Source organism: Anomalospiza imberbis, chromosome Z, assembly GCF_031753505.1.
Source record: "Anomalospiza imberbis isolate Cuckoo-Finch-1a 21T00152 chromosome Z, ASM3175350v1, whole genome shotgun sequence".
In the NCBI taxonomy this organism is placed as follows: Eukaryota; Metazoa; Chordata; class Aves; order Passeriformes; family Viduidae; genus Anomalospiza; species Anomalospiza imberbis.
In genome coordinates, this window is record NC_089721.1 from 65343868 (window position 1) to 65358816 (window position 14949).

The window sequence follows — 14949 nt, forward strand, 5'->3', positions numbered from 1 at the left end:
TGACTACTGGGATGCAGCAATGCCAACAGAACAAAACTGAAGCTGGAGACATGGAGGAAATGAGCCCCTAACAATGGCAAACGGTATTGTATGCTCCAGCAGCAAGACACAGCTGTGACCACATCTGAAATATGAGTGCGGGGAGCAGCAGCTAACAAAGGTTTTAGAATAAGCAGAACTGAGCTAAAAAGAACCTGCTGGTTTTGAGCTGCAAAATAAGATTATTATAAAATGATTGAAAACTAACTTGCAAATGTTATGTCTCATTCAAAATTTTTTTCCATTCAGAAAGTATATAAGTAACATTCCTGTGCCTTTTACTTTCCACTGACATTGAAGAAATGGAAGTCTCAACTCGTGCCAAATGATCTGTCACCCCAAGCCCCTGACCTGGGCAACTGATGAAGGCATGTTACAGATGTATGGACTGCAAAGACTGGAAATATTACACATCTCAAGTAGTGTAAGCTGGCTGTGGTCCAGCTTACACCAGCTGCTGATTAGCTCCATAAATGTCTTAGAGCAGTAACAGTTGGAGGAATTATGGTTTGCATTCACTAAACTCCAAGGAGGGCTACCTAATTGGGCATGCTTTGCTTGCATTTGTGGCCAGGAGATTGATTACACCAAGGATTTTTAAAATTCCTCTTTCTTTAGCTGTTCTTCAAAGAAATCATTACATGCCACGGTCAAAGCAGCAACCAGAATTACAAATTCATTAAAATCCACTTCATTGTCCTTATTGGAGTCCAGGTCATTCATAATTTTAGAAAATTATCTACTGTGTATCCATTTTATAAAGCTGCTGTAAAAGGAAATCTTTTATGCCCATACCTGAAAATACAGGAAAAATTAAGGCATAAAGAAAGCTCCACATCAGTTTAAAGGTGGCCAGAGGAAGATCACCTGTAATAAGTATCATCTGTCAATTTATTTGGTTTTGTTTGCTTGGGCTGAGCCTTTTTCCTATAAATTGTCTGCAGCAAACAGGTGTGAGCTGGTCATCCCCAAGGTTTGCTTCATTGAACATACAATAAGAAGGTACACAGGGAAGCAACAAAAAAAATCCAGATGGAAATGTAATTACTTGCAAAATAGTGGACTCCAAAAGTAACTGAAAGTAGAAATCAAGTGTAAGTGAAACATGTTGAATAAGCCCCGGAGAAAGATTAAAAAGCTAGAATGCACTTCAGGGTAGGACTGGACTACTGAACTATATTGTCATGTAGAGGTTAAGACTTACCTGCTTTACAGGCTAGTGGAGGTGTACGCAGCAAAATACCCAGATCGCAGAAGGGGATGGTCACCTTTCTTTCAAAACCCATGCACACGCTCTTGTTTATCAGGCTGAGGGGGTGGATTACACAAATAGAGACAGACGTATAATTGTCACAGGGATGATGGGTCTTCTGTTTCCCTCTGCATTTGCCTACTCTGTTCAATAAAAGCCTCTTGCTGTAACTGGGTCACTAAAATATTCACCAGGCAGAGTAAAGGCTGCATTTGGAACACATGGGATACTTTTTATCATTTGACCTTTTACAAATACTCGCATTCAGGAACTTCAAGGTCAAAACTAGAAAAATGCTAAAAATCACCAAGTCAACATAAAACAACTTTCCAACATTTCTAAAAGAACACTTTCTCTTCTGTCTTTCAGCATTTCTACAGTCTAAGTGCCTCAGTGCTGCCAGCCAGCATTCAAAGGTACCTGGTTACCTGGGGGTAGGCTTCTATGTGAGTTTGCCACAAATCCCTTGAGATGTCTACTTTAATTGTCAGATATCTCCATACACCTAAAACATTATCTCTTGATGAATTAAATTCTTGTGTAGTAAATGAGTCCTCAGGAGGAAATCGGGGAACTAGTTTCAGTGGGAGGTGTGCCTGGAATGACAGTGTACACTGAACAACAGTCTTGGCTTCATTTTTACAGTCATGCACAAAAACTATAGTCCAGCATCTTTCTCTGAATAAATGACCTGGCCTCAGAAGGGCAATAAACATCTTGTGTCCCAGCTCCAGGAACTTGTTGATGCTGGGAGTGATGGCTGAGGGATGCAGGAAACAGGAGCTTCACCATGGTAGGGCTTACCACCCCAAATAACAAATAACCAGGGTTTTCATGACAGAGATTCGAAACAGAAAACTGCTTGTGAGTTTGCTTGAGGGTTTAGTTTCCCTTAATAAAGCCTTGTACTGCTGCACACATTTGTCCAGCAAGCACAACTGTGCAGGTGAACAGGGCACGGAGCTGCAGCTCCTTCTTTGTTTCATTCCAGCCGGAGGGAAAGAGAATTAGATGGGCATTGTTTTTAGCTCTGAAATCCTCCAAGCACTCCTAAATTTGACTACTACCATATATCTCAGCCCACACCCCTACCTGCCTCCTGTGCCTTCAGACATGTTTCTTCTGCCTGTGCTGTTGTGACAAGTCTCCACAACCCGGGGGGTCTTGTGTGGGCCTCTGGGGAAAAAGGGAGGGAAGAAGAGGGGGTGGAACTCATAAAAATACTGGATCCCAGTGATAAGGGAAGTAACTGTGTAAAGTGTCATTTCCAAAATAGGCAGGCCCTTCTGGCTAGAGGTCCCTGTGGGCAGGCATGGTGCTATGTGCAGGGCATACACCTGCAACTGCCATCCCTGTGGCCAGGAGGACTCACCAGGGAAGGGCAAGCCAGCGCTCAGGGAATTATTATAAAAGGTTAGGTAGAAACCAGAGGAACAAGAGGAGCATATCTCTCCTGGAGACAGAGGAAGGTGAAGACGAGAGCTGCTCTCTATGCCCCTTCTGTATTTGGGGAAAGCTCATGGGTGCCTGATTTTGTGCAGGAGCTGTCCCTTTGTTTCTGTCCTCCTGTCAACACTGGGATCTAGCTAGATCATATAGAGCATATGAGAGAAGAACATGAGTGATATCAGGCACAGTATATCTCTCCCGCTCAGTTCTGGGAATCCTCTGTGTCTGCAGATGAGAAGAAAAAGCACGGAGCTCCTAATGTAGCTACAGTCACGGTGTTCTGTCTTGCCTGTGATTCACTAATGATTATAACTATTGCACAGAAATATTATACTGATAAACATGAAAATACTTTGTTGTTTTTTGTTGTTGGGTTTATGTGGGTTTTTGCCATTTATTCAACAGCAGCTTCACCCACAACCAGAAAAAAAAAACACAGCTGACTCAATATATAAGCATGAAATCCTTCTGTTTGTCTATATATTATTACACTGATCCTTTGGCTAATGAATATTGCAAATTAATTATCTAAGCAGAGTCTACAGGAGGTACAACTTCCAGGAAGCAGGTGTAAACTTTCAGAGTTGCCATCCTTCGGACAGAAGAAAGAAAAGGTTTACCCTATTATCTCCAGAACATCAGGTCAATAATTTATACAGTGATATAAAATGTGCAGATTCTTTCTACAGATACTTTCACTCCAGCTAATTGTGCAAGGAACCTTCTTTTCTACCCACTAGTGGGTGACACACACAGGGAACAGGTACACTGAGCTTGTTTGTCAAGGGGTCCATGCAATTTGATGTGTCCAGTCCTTTCCTACCTGGCTAGTGAAATCCTGCCAGTGGCTCCAGTGACAGCAGATGTCTCACAACTTCTATGAAGGCAAGTCCCAGCACTGTCTACTCAAAATTCATGATTATCAATCAACTGTTATATACTTCCTCATCAAACACTCCAGCACAATCTGTTTTAGTATAATATCTAGTTGGCACTGAAGATAATTAAAGTCAGCACCGACTGCAAAGCAGTTCAGTATCAGGCCAAGACCTGACTGTGTCAGCAAACACCATTCTCCCATCAGTCCTCACCCTGCACTCTGGTTTCCAGCAGGTTAAGCACAGGAGCAGCCCCAGATGTGGTTGACAGAGAATGTAGGACTGCCTGTAGACACAGTGAAGGATGGTGTCTTCCTCATTCATACCTTAACTTTGTCCATTAGAGCCTGCCAAATCACAGCAGTGTTGGTGGGAAAGAACTTCTGGAGATGCTTAGTTCCACTGCCTGCTCAAAGCTGGATAATCTTCAGCATTAGACTAGACAGACGCAGTTTTGTTAGGTAAACACTAAAAACCTCCAAGGACAGAGATTTCACAAGTCATTGGGTAACCTGCTCAGGTGTTGCACTATCTCCCTGGGGAAGATGGCTGCCCTAACATCCACTCTGAGCATCCCAAAATACAGTTGTGAGCACTGGCCCTTTTTGCATCACCCACCACTACCACAAATACTTTATAAACTACCTTCAAATAGTGTTGACTCTTCACTTAAACTCAAATATAAATTTGGAAGCAAACTATCTATCTAGCAGTCTACCCTGACTCACCCAATCTATTTCCATGTTTTACTGATCCTTTCATGTTATGTCCTTGACCCTTATATACTTTGCCAATGAGTATTTCAACAGTAAAGTTCCACATTGCACTGTGGAAGCGATGGCTGTCAGAAGGGGAAGGGGTAGAGTCTCCACCTGGCCCAGAACAAGTAGTCTACAAGGCTGAATTATGCCATCTTTTCTCAAGCAAGTGATAGACTTAGGCTAGCTAGGCTTACACAATGAGTCAGTCACCATGACTTCCAGAAGATGATCAGAGGGATTGAGTACCTCTTGTGTGAGGACAAGCTGAGTGACTTGAGGTTGTTCAACCTGGAGAAGAGAAAGCTCTGGGATGATCTAATTGATCCTTTAGGCCTTCCAGTACCTAAAGGGAGCTGATAAGAAGGCTGCAGAGGGGCTTGTACAAGAGCATGTAGTGACAAGATAAGGGGTAATGGCAGCAAACTGACAGAGGCCTGGTTTACATTCAGTAGAAGGAAGACATTCTTTTCTGAGAGGGTAGTGAGGCACTGGCACAGGTTGCCCAAGGAAGTTATGGATGCCCCATGCCTGGAAGTGTTCAAGGCCATGCTGGATGGAGCTCTGAGAAACCTGGTCTAGTGAAAAGTGCCCCTGGACACTGCAGATGAGTTGGAACCAGGTGATCCTTAAGCTGCATTCCAAACCAGTTTTCTGTGATTCTATGATTTCACTGGAGGCTGTTGAGAGAAAGGGAGGTTGTTCCTTGCCCTGTAAATCTGAGAAAGAACCCAACATGCAGGACTGATTCCTTTTATTTTAGTTAGGGTAATATAAGCATGCACCCAGCTGGGAGGCTCTATGATAGCTGTTCCTCCCCTCCTACTTGGAGAGGGGCAGTCAGATCATAGGCTTATCTTATTACTCTTTTTGAGGTCTTTGCTCCTCAAAAAATGAGCAGAGCTCTGAATTGTTTGAAAGTAGTCAGGTCAGCATAGGTCAGCAGTCTTCTTCCTCCACAGCTGGGAAGGATCTTTGACTTATTCACCAGGATTTCTCCTTGATCTAGAGACAACATGACACGAGCTGCCTTTAAGCCAGAGCAGTTTATAAATTGCCACTCTAAGCCATAGTAAAATACTACTCAGCTTAAGTCTGAGAATCCTGTACTTAGGGCATTTGGTTTTCAACATTTGCCAGAATGCATGTGGGGAATATTTTCTCAAAAGTAATTATTACGCTAGGAAAGACAAGTCAGCCTCCCACCCACATCCTGTCATTATTTATTTTTCCCAAACTCACACAGCTCTTGGTATGCACATATTTTGAATCAGTGTTGTAGTCCCAGAGTGGAAAAAGGTGAGATGGGAGGCAAAACTGCAAGGCTCATAAGGACATTTTTACTACACAATAAAAATCCTGTATTGGATTAGAGCCTAGATTAGACTAGAGTGTATTAAATAGATTAAGGAGTTTATGAGACTTACATTTGAGTTAGAAGTTCTTGTTAAATTATAATGAGCATTTTCTCATTTTAGGATTGTTAGCATTTTCATTGGTGGTGTGTTTCCATATCTGGGTGGCTGATTGATCTATTCATTTACATAAGGAATATCTCCCGTCCCTGCAGGTTCCAGCTCACATCTTCAAAGCTGTTCTAACTGCTGTAATCCCATAGGCAGCAGAATAGCAAAGAACAGTTAAATGTCTTGCTAGTAGCTTTTACCACCTAGATTTGGTGGTTTACTCTCTAGGTATCTTCTTTAATGGGTTACACTTCAAGGGCTGCCCATCTGAAGTGGGTCCTTATATTCTCTGTCGAGTCCTGTTTTGAACAAGTTACACACCTCTTTTCCAAAATACATAAGTGACTTTTTCACTGAACTGTCCAGATCATTGAACCCTGCTTGTTCCCATAGTGGGAACATTCCTCTTGTGATACCCACTTAGCACAGAAATTGTAGCATTGTCAGTATTTGAGGTACTGACTTCAGTTACCACTTACTGCTTTCTTCTCCTCCTCACAGAAAATTGCTCACCTCTGTGAGTAATGATCCATTACTAGCCTGTGAAAGCAACATCTATTGTATATGAATGCAATGTTATCTGTAAAATATGTAGAAAACTTCCCTTAACCCTAAACTGGAGTTTAGAAGCATTTCTGGCTACAGTTCTTTCTTCCTCTTACGCCTCTGAAGCAGATGGATCTGTCCAGCTGAGTATCAGCCAAGAAATTTATGAATTTAACGTTGTCTATCTACGTCCAGGAAGGATGCCAATATAGCATAAAATATCTTGGTGTAGATGGAGAATCTGAGCCATTTGTGCCCCAGGTAGTGGCAGAGGGTCCCGTTACAGAGCAGCCTGGTAATCAGAAACCACACACCCGGTGCCAGCTAGCTGTGGCAGCTCACATTACAGCTAGAACTTGGCAATACATCACCATCTGAACAAAGCCAAGATACTCATTTGCCTTATATTAGATCTGCTGATCAGTAGGGCAAACCCATCCCTTGGAGATACGGTGGCTCTGACTGGCTCATGCTTTTTCCTAATTCAAACTCACACTAACATGCAGCAGTCTTCATCCTGATTCAATGTCCGGTTCCTTCCACAAGGGTTTTGCAGCTAGGTTCAGGTTACATTTCATAACTATTGTGATCTCTCCTTGCAGGCAGTGGTTCTGTGTCCCAGGATGGTGACCAAGGCACCTACTAAGTTGCAGTGGTAACAAAACCTTACACAGATTTTCCATGGTCTTAGGTACGTTGTTGATTTATTCCTGCCTCAGTTCCTCCTTCCTGGTTTCCAAGAATTCATACAGCAGCTGCTACTTTGGGAATGGGGCTCCAGGGCCTTGTGTGACTAGCTTTCTGTTGCCAAGGAGCATCTCTGAGCAGTGAGGGCTTCTGCCCCATGCAACTACGCAATGGTACATGTGTTTGGCTATGCCATGGTGTGTGAGGTGGCCACCATACCACCATAGCTCCAGATGCAGAGCTCAACACGTTTTTTCATTTTCTCTACCCTCCCTTTGAGCTCAAGTAGGCCCATTTGCAGATGACTGGCAAATAAACTCACACCTTCCTCATCACCGGTGCCAAACTAAATAGTAAAAATACAACAGGAAAAAAAACATTCCAGATGAACTTGATTCAGTATTTCTGGGCACTACTGATGTTAAATCAGTATATAGATTTTTCTAAATATAGAAAAATGAGGAAAAAATACTGTTCTCTTAATTTGAGTGTATATAAAAAAGTAGGAATATTCCTTTGGTCTGGAGCTGCCCCTTAGTGTCCTGCTGAAGAACTGCTTCTTCCAGATCTCAAGCTAGCAACAACTGCCAAAGCTGCGGGAACCAAGGGAGAGAAACTCCCTCCTGTCTGCTCCAAGGTACACAGAGGTGTTTCACTACTGTTTCACTACAGTAAGCCCTGTATAGGGGTCAGCATTGTCAACAGCACACCAATCAAGAAGCATTATCATTAAAAATTACAGAGGAAAAAAATAACCATTGCAGAGTCCTGTTAGCTAGAGGTATAAACTCTGCAGAGAATTTAAATACTTAATTTAGGCCGGTGTTAAAATAATGGAATTTAGGCACATGACTTACTGAAGTCAGGCTTTGTATTCCACTATTGGCCCTTAACAACTCATCCCAAACTTACCAACTGCAGAGGGAAAAAGAAAGTTCAAAAGCACTTAAGGTCAATGCTCCTGTTTGGAGGGTAAATGTAGGAAAAGCCTAGAGTAATGTAATGCTCTCCAGAAATATAACAGGAGCATTCTGCAAACAGCCACAAATTCTTGTCCAAGTGCAATGGGATCAAGAGACCTCAAGAAGGCATTGAGAGCCAGTAGATGGTGCAGGTATAGAAGGAAGGCCTTAAAAAAAGATAAGGACATGGCTGAAAGCCTAAATAAGTATTTTGCATGTGTTTTTACTGTGGTGGAGATTGGAGACATTCCCAGAGGATAAAGAAAGAGATATGTTGAAGGATCTGTCTTAGTCTGAAGTGAAGGTAGAACATGTTATAGGACAGATCCTCAAAACAAGAGGCAATGAGCCAGGACAGGATGGAATCCAGCCTGAACCTCTAGAAGAACTTGAGGTAGATGAACAATGGAAGCTCTGGCTCAGGACCACAGCAAGGAAAACGGACTGGTACAATGCCAAGTACTATCCAGAGAGCTGGTGAACATTAGGTCTGCTGTCATGTTGGATAAAGAGGAGAGACCCACCTGAAAACCAGAAGGGTGGTAACATGACTTAACACAGTACACTGGGGGAAAGTAAAAAAGAGTCACAATGTAAATCTGCTGGCACTCCCTGAAAGAGTTTGTGATGAGTGACCTCCCTGATTACTGCCCTCCTTGTTCCCAGAAAGCATTCCTCACTCTTAAGGAAATTAGGCTGCCATGGGATACAATGAAAGGAATCACACAGGAAATGTCTAACTGGAAGATAGGTAATTAAGAATAAATTATTGGGTTTACAAGGGAACTGAACAAGCAATGGGGTCTCACATGCACATGTTCTGGAGGCAGTGCTAATCAATATGGTCATTGGTGATTTCAGAAAGGGAAGGAGAATGAACAGATACTTTTTTTTGTTGTTGATACAAGTTACACAGAGACGGAAGTTAAAGTTAAAAACATCCTTGTGCTGTGAAGGATGCAAGAGGACATAATGAAATTAAGTGATACATAAATATAATAAATATATAGTCAGATAAATTCAACATAGATTAAACACAAAGTGTCATGGGGACATTATAAGCTCTGATTTGATGATGAGAATTCATGAGAGAGATCTTGGGGTTACTGCAAGTGAACATGTTGGTTCAGTAAGAACCTGAAAACAAACAAGGCTAGGAAAGAAATAGAACACAAAAAAATGGAAGTGTTTTTATGCCAATGAGTTCAAGGGAAGCCTATTTATTCAACATCATGGCAGTCTTCCCACCTTCATTTTACTCTCAGTACAGCAGAATTATAACAGCAGCAAAGAAACAGCTTCTGTGTTAGAAAGAGCTAAATACACAACATATCTCAGCCTGCAGAAGTATGTAACTGGGATTGTCAAAAAATTATGTGTATTCAACAGTGGCACAGAGAAGGTAAGAAGTAATTATACATTATGCTTACAGTATGCTCTGGATGTTCTTACAGCTGACACAGCTGCAGTTGCCCTGAGGGATCTGCTCCAGAAAAGTGAATTTCTGATAATACTAGGAAAGAAGCTGGACCAACCCTATAGGAGCAATGCATGTCTCAGCGGGAGCCAGTTTGAGAATTAGAGGCTGATGTGAATTAGGAGGCAGAGGCAGAGGTAGTTAAGGTAAAATTGATTTATTTGTCTTTAAAAGACAAGGAAATGAGTTGGTTGTTCCTGGTTTAATGAGCACCATAAATGGCCCAGAGATATTTTGCATGCATGTGAAAATCAAGAATAGCTGAGATGGTGGATGGAAGTAACATAGAAAGTCAACAGGTATAATTTCCTCTTCACACCTTAGAATGTGGGGCTGCATTCTCTGCATTTGGAGGAGAAATTGATAATACATTACGGTATGTACCCCATCTGTTGTGCTTCTATCCCTCCCTTTGCAGGGCAGTAGCAGGAGCTCCTGGCTTCCAAAGCCCTGGAAGGTACCACACGCAAGCTGTACCTCATGCAAGCCGTACCTCATGCAAGCCATACCTGGCCAGTCAGGGAGCACCTTCCTGTCAAACAGTGTGATGGTCCCTGGGCTTCCTGTTAGTCTCCTGGCTCACACCCTGGCAATCTCATACTGTCACTCTCATCTCACTGCCAGTCTCATACCACAGCCCTGTGCCACCTGACATGTCTGGTGCCAAGAGGCTAGGTATAAGCCCAGTATGGTGACAGAGAATGTACTCGCACTTGTGTTTCCCTGGAAACAGCACAAACACATTCTCAAGCCTTTGCCAGCACTTGCTGGGTACTGCTGTTCTGATTCCTCTGTTTCACGTCCCGTTGCTGTTTTTATCCTTGCTTCTGCACCTCCCATGAATAAAACTTGAAGCCTTTCAGCCCCTGCATTTGCAAAGGGCTCCCCTGGCTCTAGTAGCTTTCATTGCATCTCAGTCTGCAGCAAGACTCATCATTTCCCATCATCCCGCTACAGGAAGCCTGTTTCCTGTGGGTGATCAGTTAGCTCACTTTCAAGTCTGCTACACTGGATGCACAAAATTAGCATGAACAGAAAAAAAATTAGCGTTTCAGCAAAAACCTTCTGTGTGTAAAACCAAAGACACAGATGTTGGAAGAGACAAAACAAACACAGGTGATTGCAGAACTATTACTCAACCAATACACATCATGTTTAAAATATATCATCAAAATTTGGAAAAAAAAGGAAAATAAAATCACCAAAGTGAGTTAAAAGGGGTGAGTAAGAGTTTTGAAGGATAGAAAGGCTACAAAGCAATTACACTGAAATGTGCACTATGTCCCACTAAAATAAGTCATCATGTCTGCTGTAGAAAACAGAGCAGTCATCCACAACGCCTTTGCTCTATTGCCTTCTAAAAGGACATTTTGTTTTATTGCTCTTGCTCCATTTCCCAAGTACTTCTATAACAAAGCCTTGAAAAAGCTTTACATTCACAGCTTCCTCCTCATCTCCTCCCTGCCATGCTGAACAGTATTACACCTTTTATCAATGTGTCTTTACTTCGAAGAGTGACATAACACTGTTTAAACTCTTTCCTAACCACAGGACATTGTAAAGGTTGCATTCAAACTCTCCGATTGCAGTGAGTTCTCCACATCTCTTATACCTGAGAGTTTAATAACATTAATATTGTACCTTCTAAGAAGCATATATCACTCTGAACAGAAATTCCTTTATAATCAGATTCATATGAATTTCTGTTATTTGCTTTTCAGATATTGGAAAATATCAGAGTCCCTGAGCTATGAAAAGGAGAACGTCAGTGACTATTAAAATGTGCAACATTTTAAAACTTATGCTTTTACTTCCACTGCAAGTTTTTGTTGTTGTTGTTGTTGTTGTTGTTGTTTTGGTGTGTTTTTGTTTGTTTGTTTTTTGTTTTGTTTTGTTTGTTTGTTTGTTTGTTTGTTTTAATTATTTTTTTATTTTAGAGTGACATTAGATTTTACCTGTATGGAAAGTCTTTTCCAAACTAACTTTTTTGTCATCATTTAAAGGTTGTTTTAAAGTTCATAATCTCTCCATTATTTCCAGTGAAAGCAGGACAACTGACACATATGCAAAGACTGGTGCTAAATGAGGTTTTAGGTGTACTTTTGATGACACAAAGCACTACCATCCCTGAATTAAAAAGCTTAATGATATCACCATCCCTACTTGTTCTCTTTTTCTAGAATATTCTGGTTTCTTGGGGTAATTGTCAGATATAAGAGGCTGGTGGTTTTGCAGGAGCAAGTTTATGCTACTATCTTCTTTCTATTGTGTTGAGTTTGATATTTAAATATGTTCCTTTTGGTACAAAAGGGAAAGTATCCTTATTTTCAGAAAAAAAGAAGCAATCTCAAATAACTGAGGCTGTTAAGACTACGTAGAGGCATACTCTGGCAGAAGTAAGTCAGAAACTAGTGTTATATCATTAGAGACTGCTGCCTTAATTGTACAGCCCTCTAATTATGGTACCTTTATTAATTACACATGTTGTATCTTCCAGTGGTCATTGAAAAAGAATGGGCATTGATGTCTTTTATTGTAGGGATTACCTATGTAAAATTATGCCACTCGCTGAACTTTCCAACTTACCGATGTTGCTGATCTGTGGAAAGTTACTAAATGATATAACAAAGTATGTATTTCTTTTGTCAGGCAACTGAGCCCAGGCATTCTCCATTCTTCATTCTTCAGGTTACTGTCAAGAAAAGTCTGCAGTACAAGGAAAGGCAGATGCTCTCATTTCCTCTAATGATGCAATCCCACTAATGGGACAGGTCCAGCACTCTCAGTTGTTCCTGACTCACCTACACAATAGGTTGCAGCTCAAGAAACACATCCCAGCCTATGTTCTGCCTGTGATATCAAAGAGATGAGCACTTGCAGCATCTTGCAAGAGTATTACAATTCCTCATTGAGGAATCACAGAATCACAGAATCACAGAATGACTAGGTTGGAAGAGATCTTCAAGATCATTGAGTCCAACCCATGCCCTAACACCTCAAATAAACCATGCCACCGAGTTTTTTAAACACATTCAGGGATGGTGACTCCACCACCTCCCTGGGCAGGCCATTCCAGTACTTTATCACCTTTTCCATAAAAATATTTTTCCTAATATACAACCTATATTGGATATATGAAGATCTGGCAAAACCCAGTATATATCAAGCTCTGCTTTTGCTCAAAGATTGATTTCTTACTTAAGAAGTAATTTTTTTTCTTGAGTCCACTCTTGTGAAGCAGCCTCAGCCACCACCCTCAGCAACACAAAGTTATTTGTAACTACAATGGCCATGGTAAATATGCATTATTTTACAGGTAGAAGTTGAAGATGAAGCAACATTTCCACAATGGAAAGCTTCACATGGGCTCAGATGCTCTGGAAATAAAGACAGAAATCAACTATCACTGACAATAAACTTCTGCATGTCATACTATTCCAGAAATCTGGGGATTACAAGACTTAGACAGCAACACCTCTTCTTGCTCAGATAAGCTTATGCTTTGAAGATTTGGTTTTATCAGTGTTACAAATCCAAGAAAAAACAAAGGAGATTGAAAGATATTGTGAGAATATTCTGCTTTGAAAGTTACACTCCAGCAATCTGCTTCCCTGATCCCAAACCTAGCAGGGATATTTAATATCACCTGTTAAGTCCTTCTTCTCTTACATCAGATATGAATGTGTATTTTGAAATGGGGAATTACAAAATAAAGCACAGGACACGGAAACCAGATTGTCTTTTACGCTTGTGTTTGTTAAAGAGTGTGCAGTAGCAGTTAGAAACAGAAGAGGGAGCCTTTAATCACTGTATCAGCTCTCTCTGCCGATAATCGGGAAATCAAACAAAGCATGATCCTGTAGGTAACGTTCTTTCCCCAGATGATCGACAGAGTCCTCACCTAGTTCCTGAATACCACCGACCTCCTTGGGCTTGGACTGACAGTTTGGTTGGCATGCGACACGTACCTCTCCCCGTTCGCTGAGAAGCCGCGTCCCTTTTGTCTGCTAAGACGGCACCATTTCCCAGCACTGCAAGCCTCCTTAAGCTAGGAGGCTGATAATCAACAGTATGGGTGTGATCTCAAGGGGGGCTGTGTACGCCACGGAAACATCAAGAGCCAAAGACCTTGCATCTCTGACTTTAGTGCAAAGGCTTTGGCTTCTCATGGGGAAGCGGGTGCTCTGGGAGGGAGGAAAGAGGCCGCCAGGCAAGACGAATTATCTTCTGCAGGTGTCTGCCTATTCATTTAGGATGCTTAGATACCAAACAGAGATGTGTGTCTTGAGCTGACTTCTGATTACAAACAGTGAGGAATTGTCACTTTGAAAAATGAATTAATTGCTCAGCAAAGAGGTGCCATGAGTTCATGCTAAGGGAAACTCTGCATCAGCTAGCATAAGATGTGTGCCATGTGCACACTTGAGTGACACCACTACCTGAACAAGAAAACAAGATGGTCCTCAAGCCACAGTGTCGTGTGGAGCCCTTGTTCTTCCCAATCACATCTGACAGGTCTGGTTCAGTGTCTTTGAGTGCTGCAACCAGCAGTGATTGTAGGGTTGGTGTTCATGCCAAACACTGTTTAAACTTAATCCACACATAGAAGATAAAAGACTGTTGAAACAAGAGGGCTGCTTTCTAAAGGCCTGCTATCTTGATTTGAGGTGTAAGCAGTGGAAGCCATGACCTCAGCAGCAAAGTCAGGCACCGCCATTTCCCCATGTCTGGCAGAGGTGTCTCCACTCTGTGCTATCCCATGTCCTAGAGATACCTTCTGTATCCACCTGCCCATGCCCTGCTATAGTTACAGTTACCAAAGTGGAGGTAGCTGGCAGTGGACTCTCTCTTGTCATCTCTTCCTCAGCACCTTGTTGGTGCAAACTGCAGAATTTGATTACACAGAGCTCACTGTGGGCTGACTTTTGCTGATGCTTGAGCCAGCTCCACATCCTTAATAGCAAACCTGAACAAAGGCACCTGCATTCTTCAGAGACATCAGACCAAACAGACCCTTGACAAACAGTGCACCAGCTATCACCTTTAGAGATTTCCTTTGTCATCTCCATTGCTGACCCTGCTAACCAAAATGCCATGCTTGCTGGGAGTGCTGCAAGGCTCCTCAGCCTCATCTGCTCACCCAGGGTCTGGCAGTCACTCAGACATTTACTGATGATCATCTTACTGGCTATTGTTGTAGTATTCACATCTCTGCCTATTTAGTCATAGTGACACAGGGAGCTTCCAGGCAACCAGCCTAATACACAAAACACAGTCTTCATATATGATGACAGAGCAGTTCCATAAGTTCCTTTCAGAATTTCATTTCACCATCAAATCACTCTTAAAAGCAATAGCACACTTCACCCCAGCTCACAAATAATATCACTACCATACAGCCACCCCGAGCATTTCCAGCTCTGCTCCTGAAATTA

The 14949-nt window shown here is 42.0% G+C and overlaps 1 long non-coding RNA gene across 1 annotated transcript; it reads right to left on the reverse strand.

Annotated features, from left to right (window-relative positions):
* Nucleotides 1-1645: 1645 nt before the first annotated feature.
* On the reverse strand, nucleotides 1646-14667 carry LOC137465316 (uncharacterized). Its single transcript, XR_010994620.1, has 3 exons — nucleotides 14546-14667; nucleotides 3493-3642; nucleotides 1646-2965 (listed from the first exon to the last, which is right to left on the reverse strand). It is a non-coding gene; the product is annotated as an uncharacterized lncRNA (long non-coding RNA).
* Nucleotides 14668-14949: the final 282 nt, after the last annotated feature.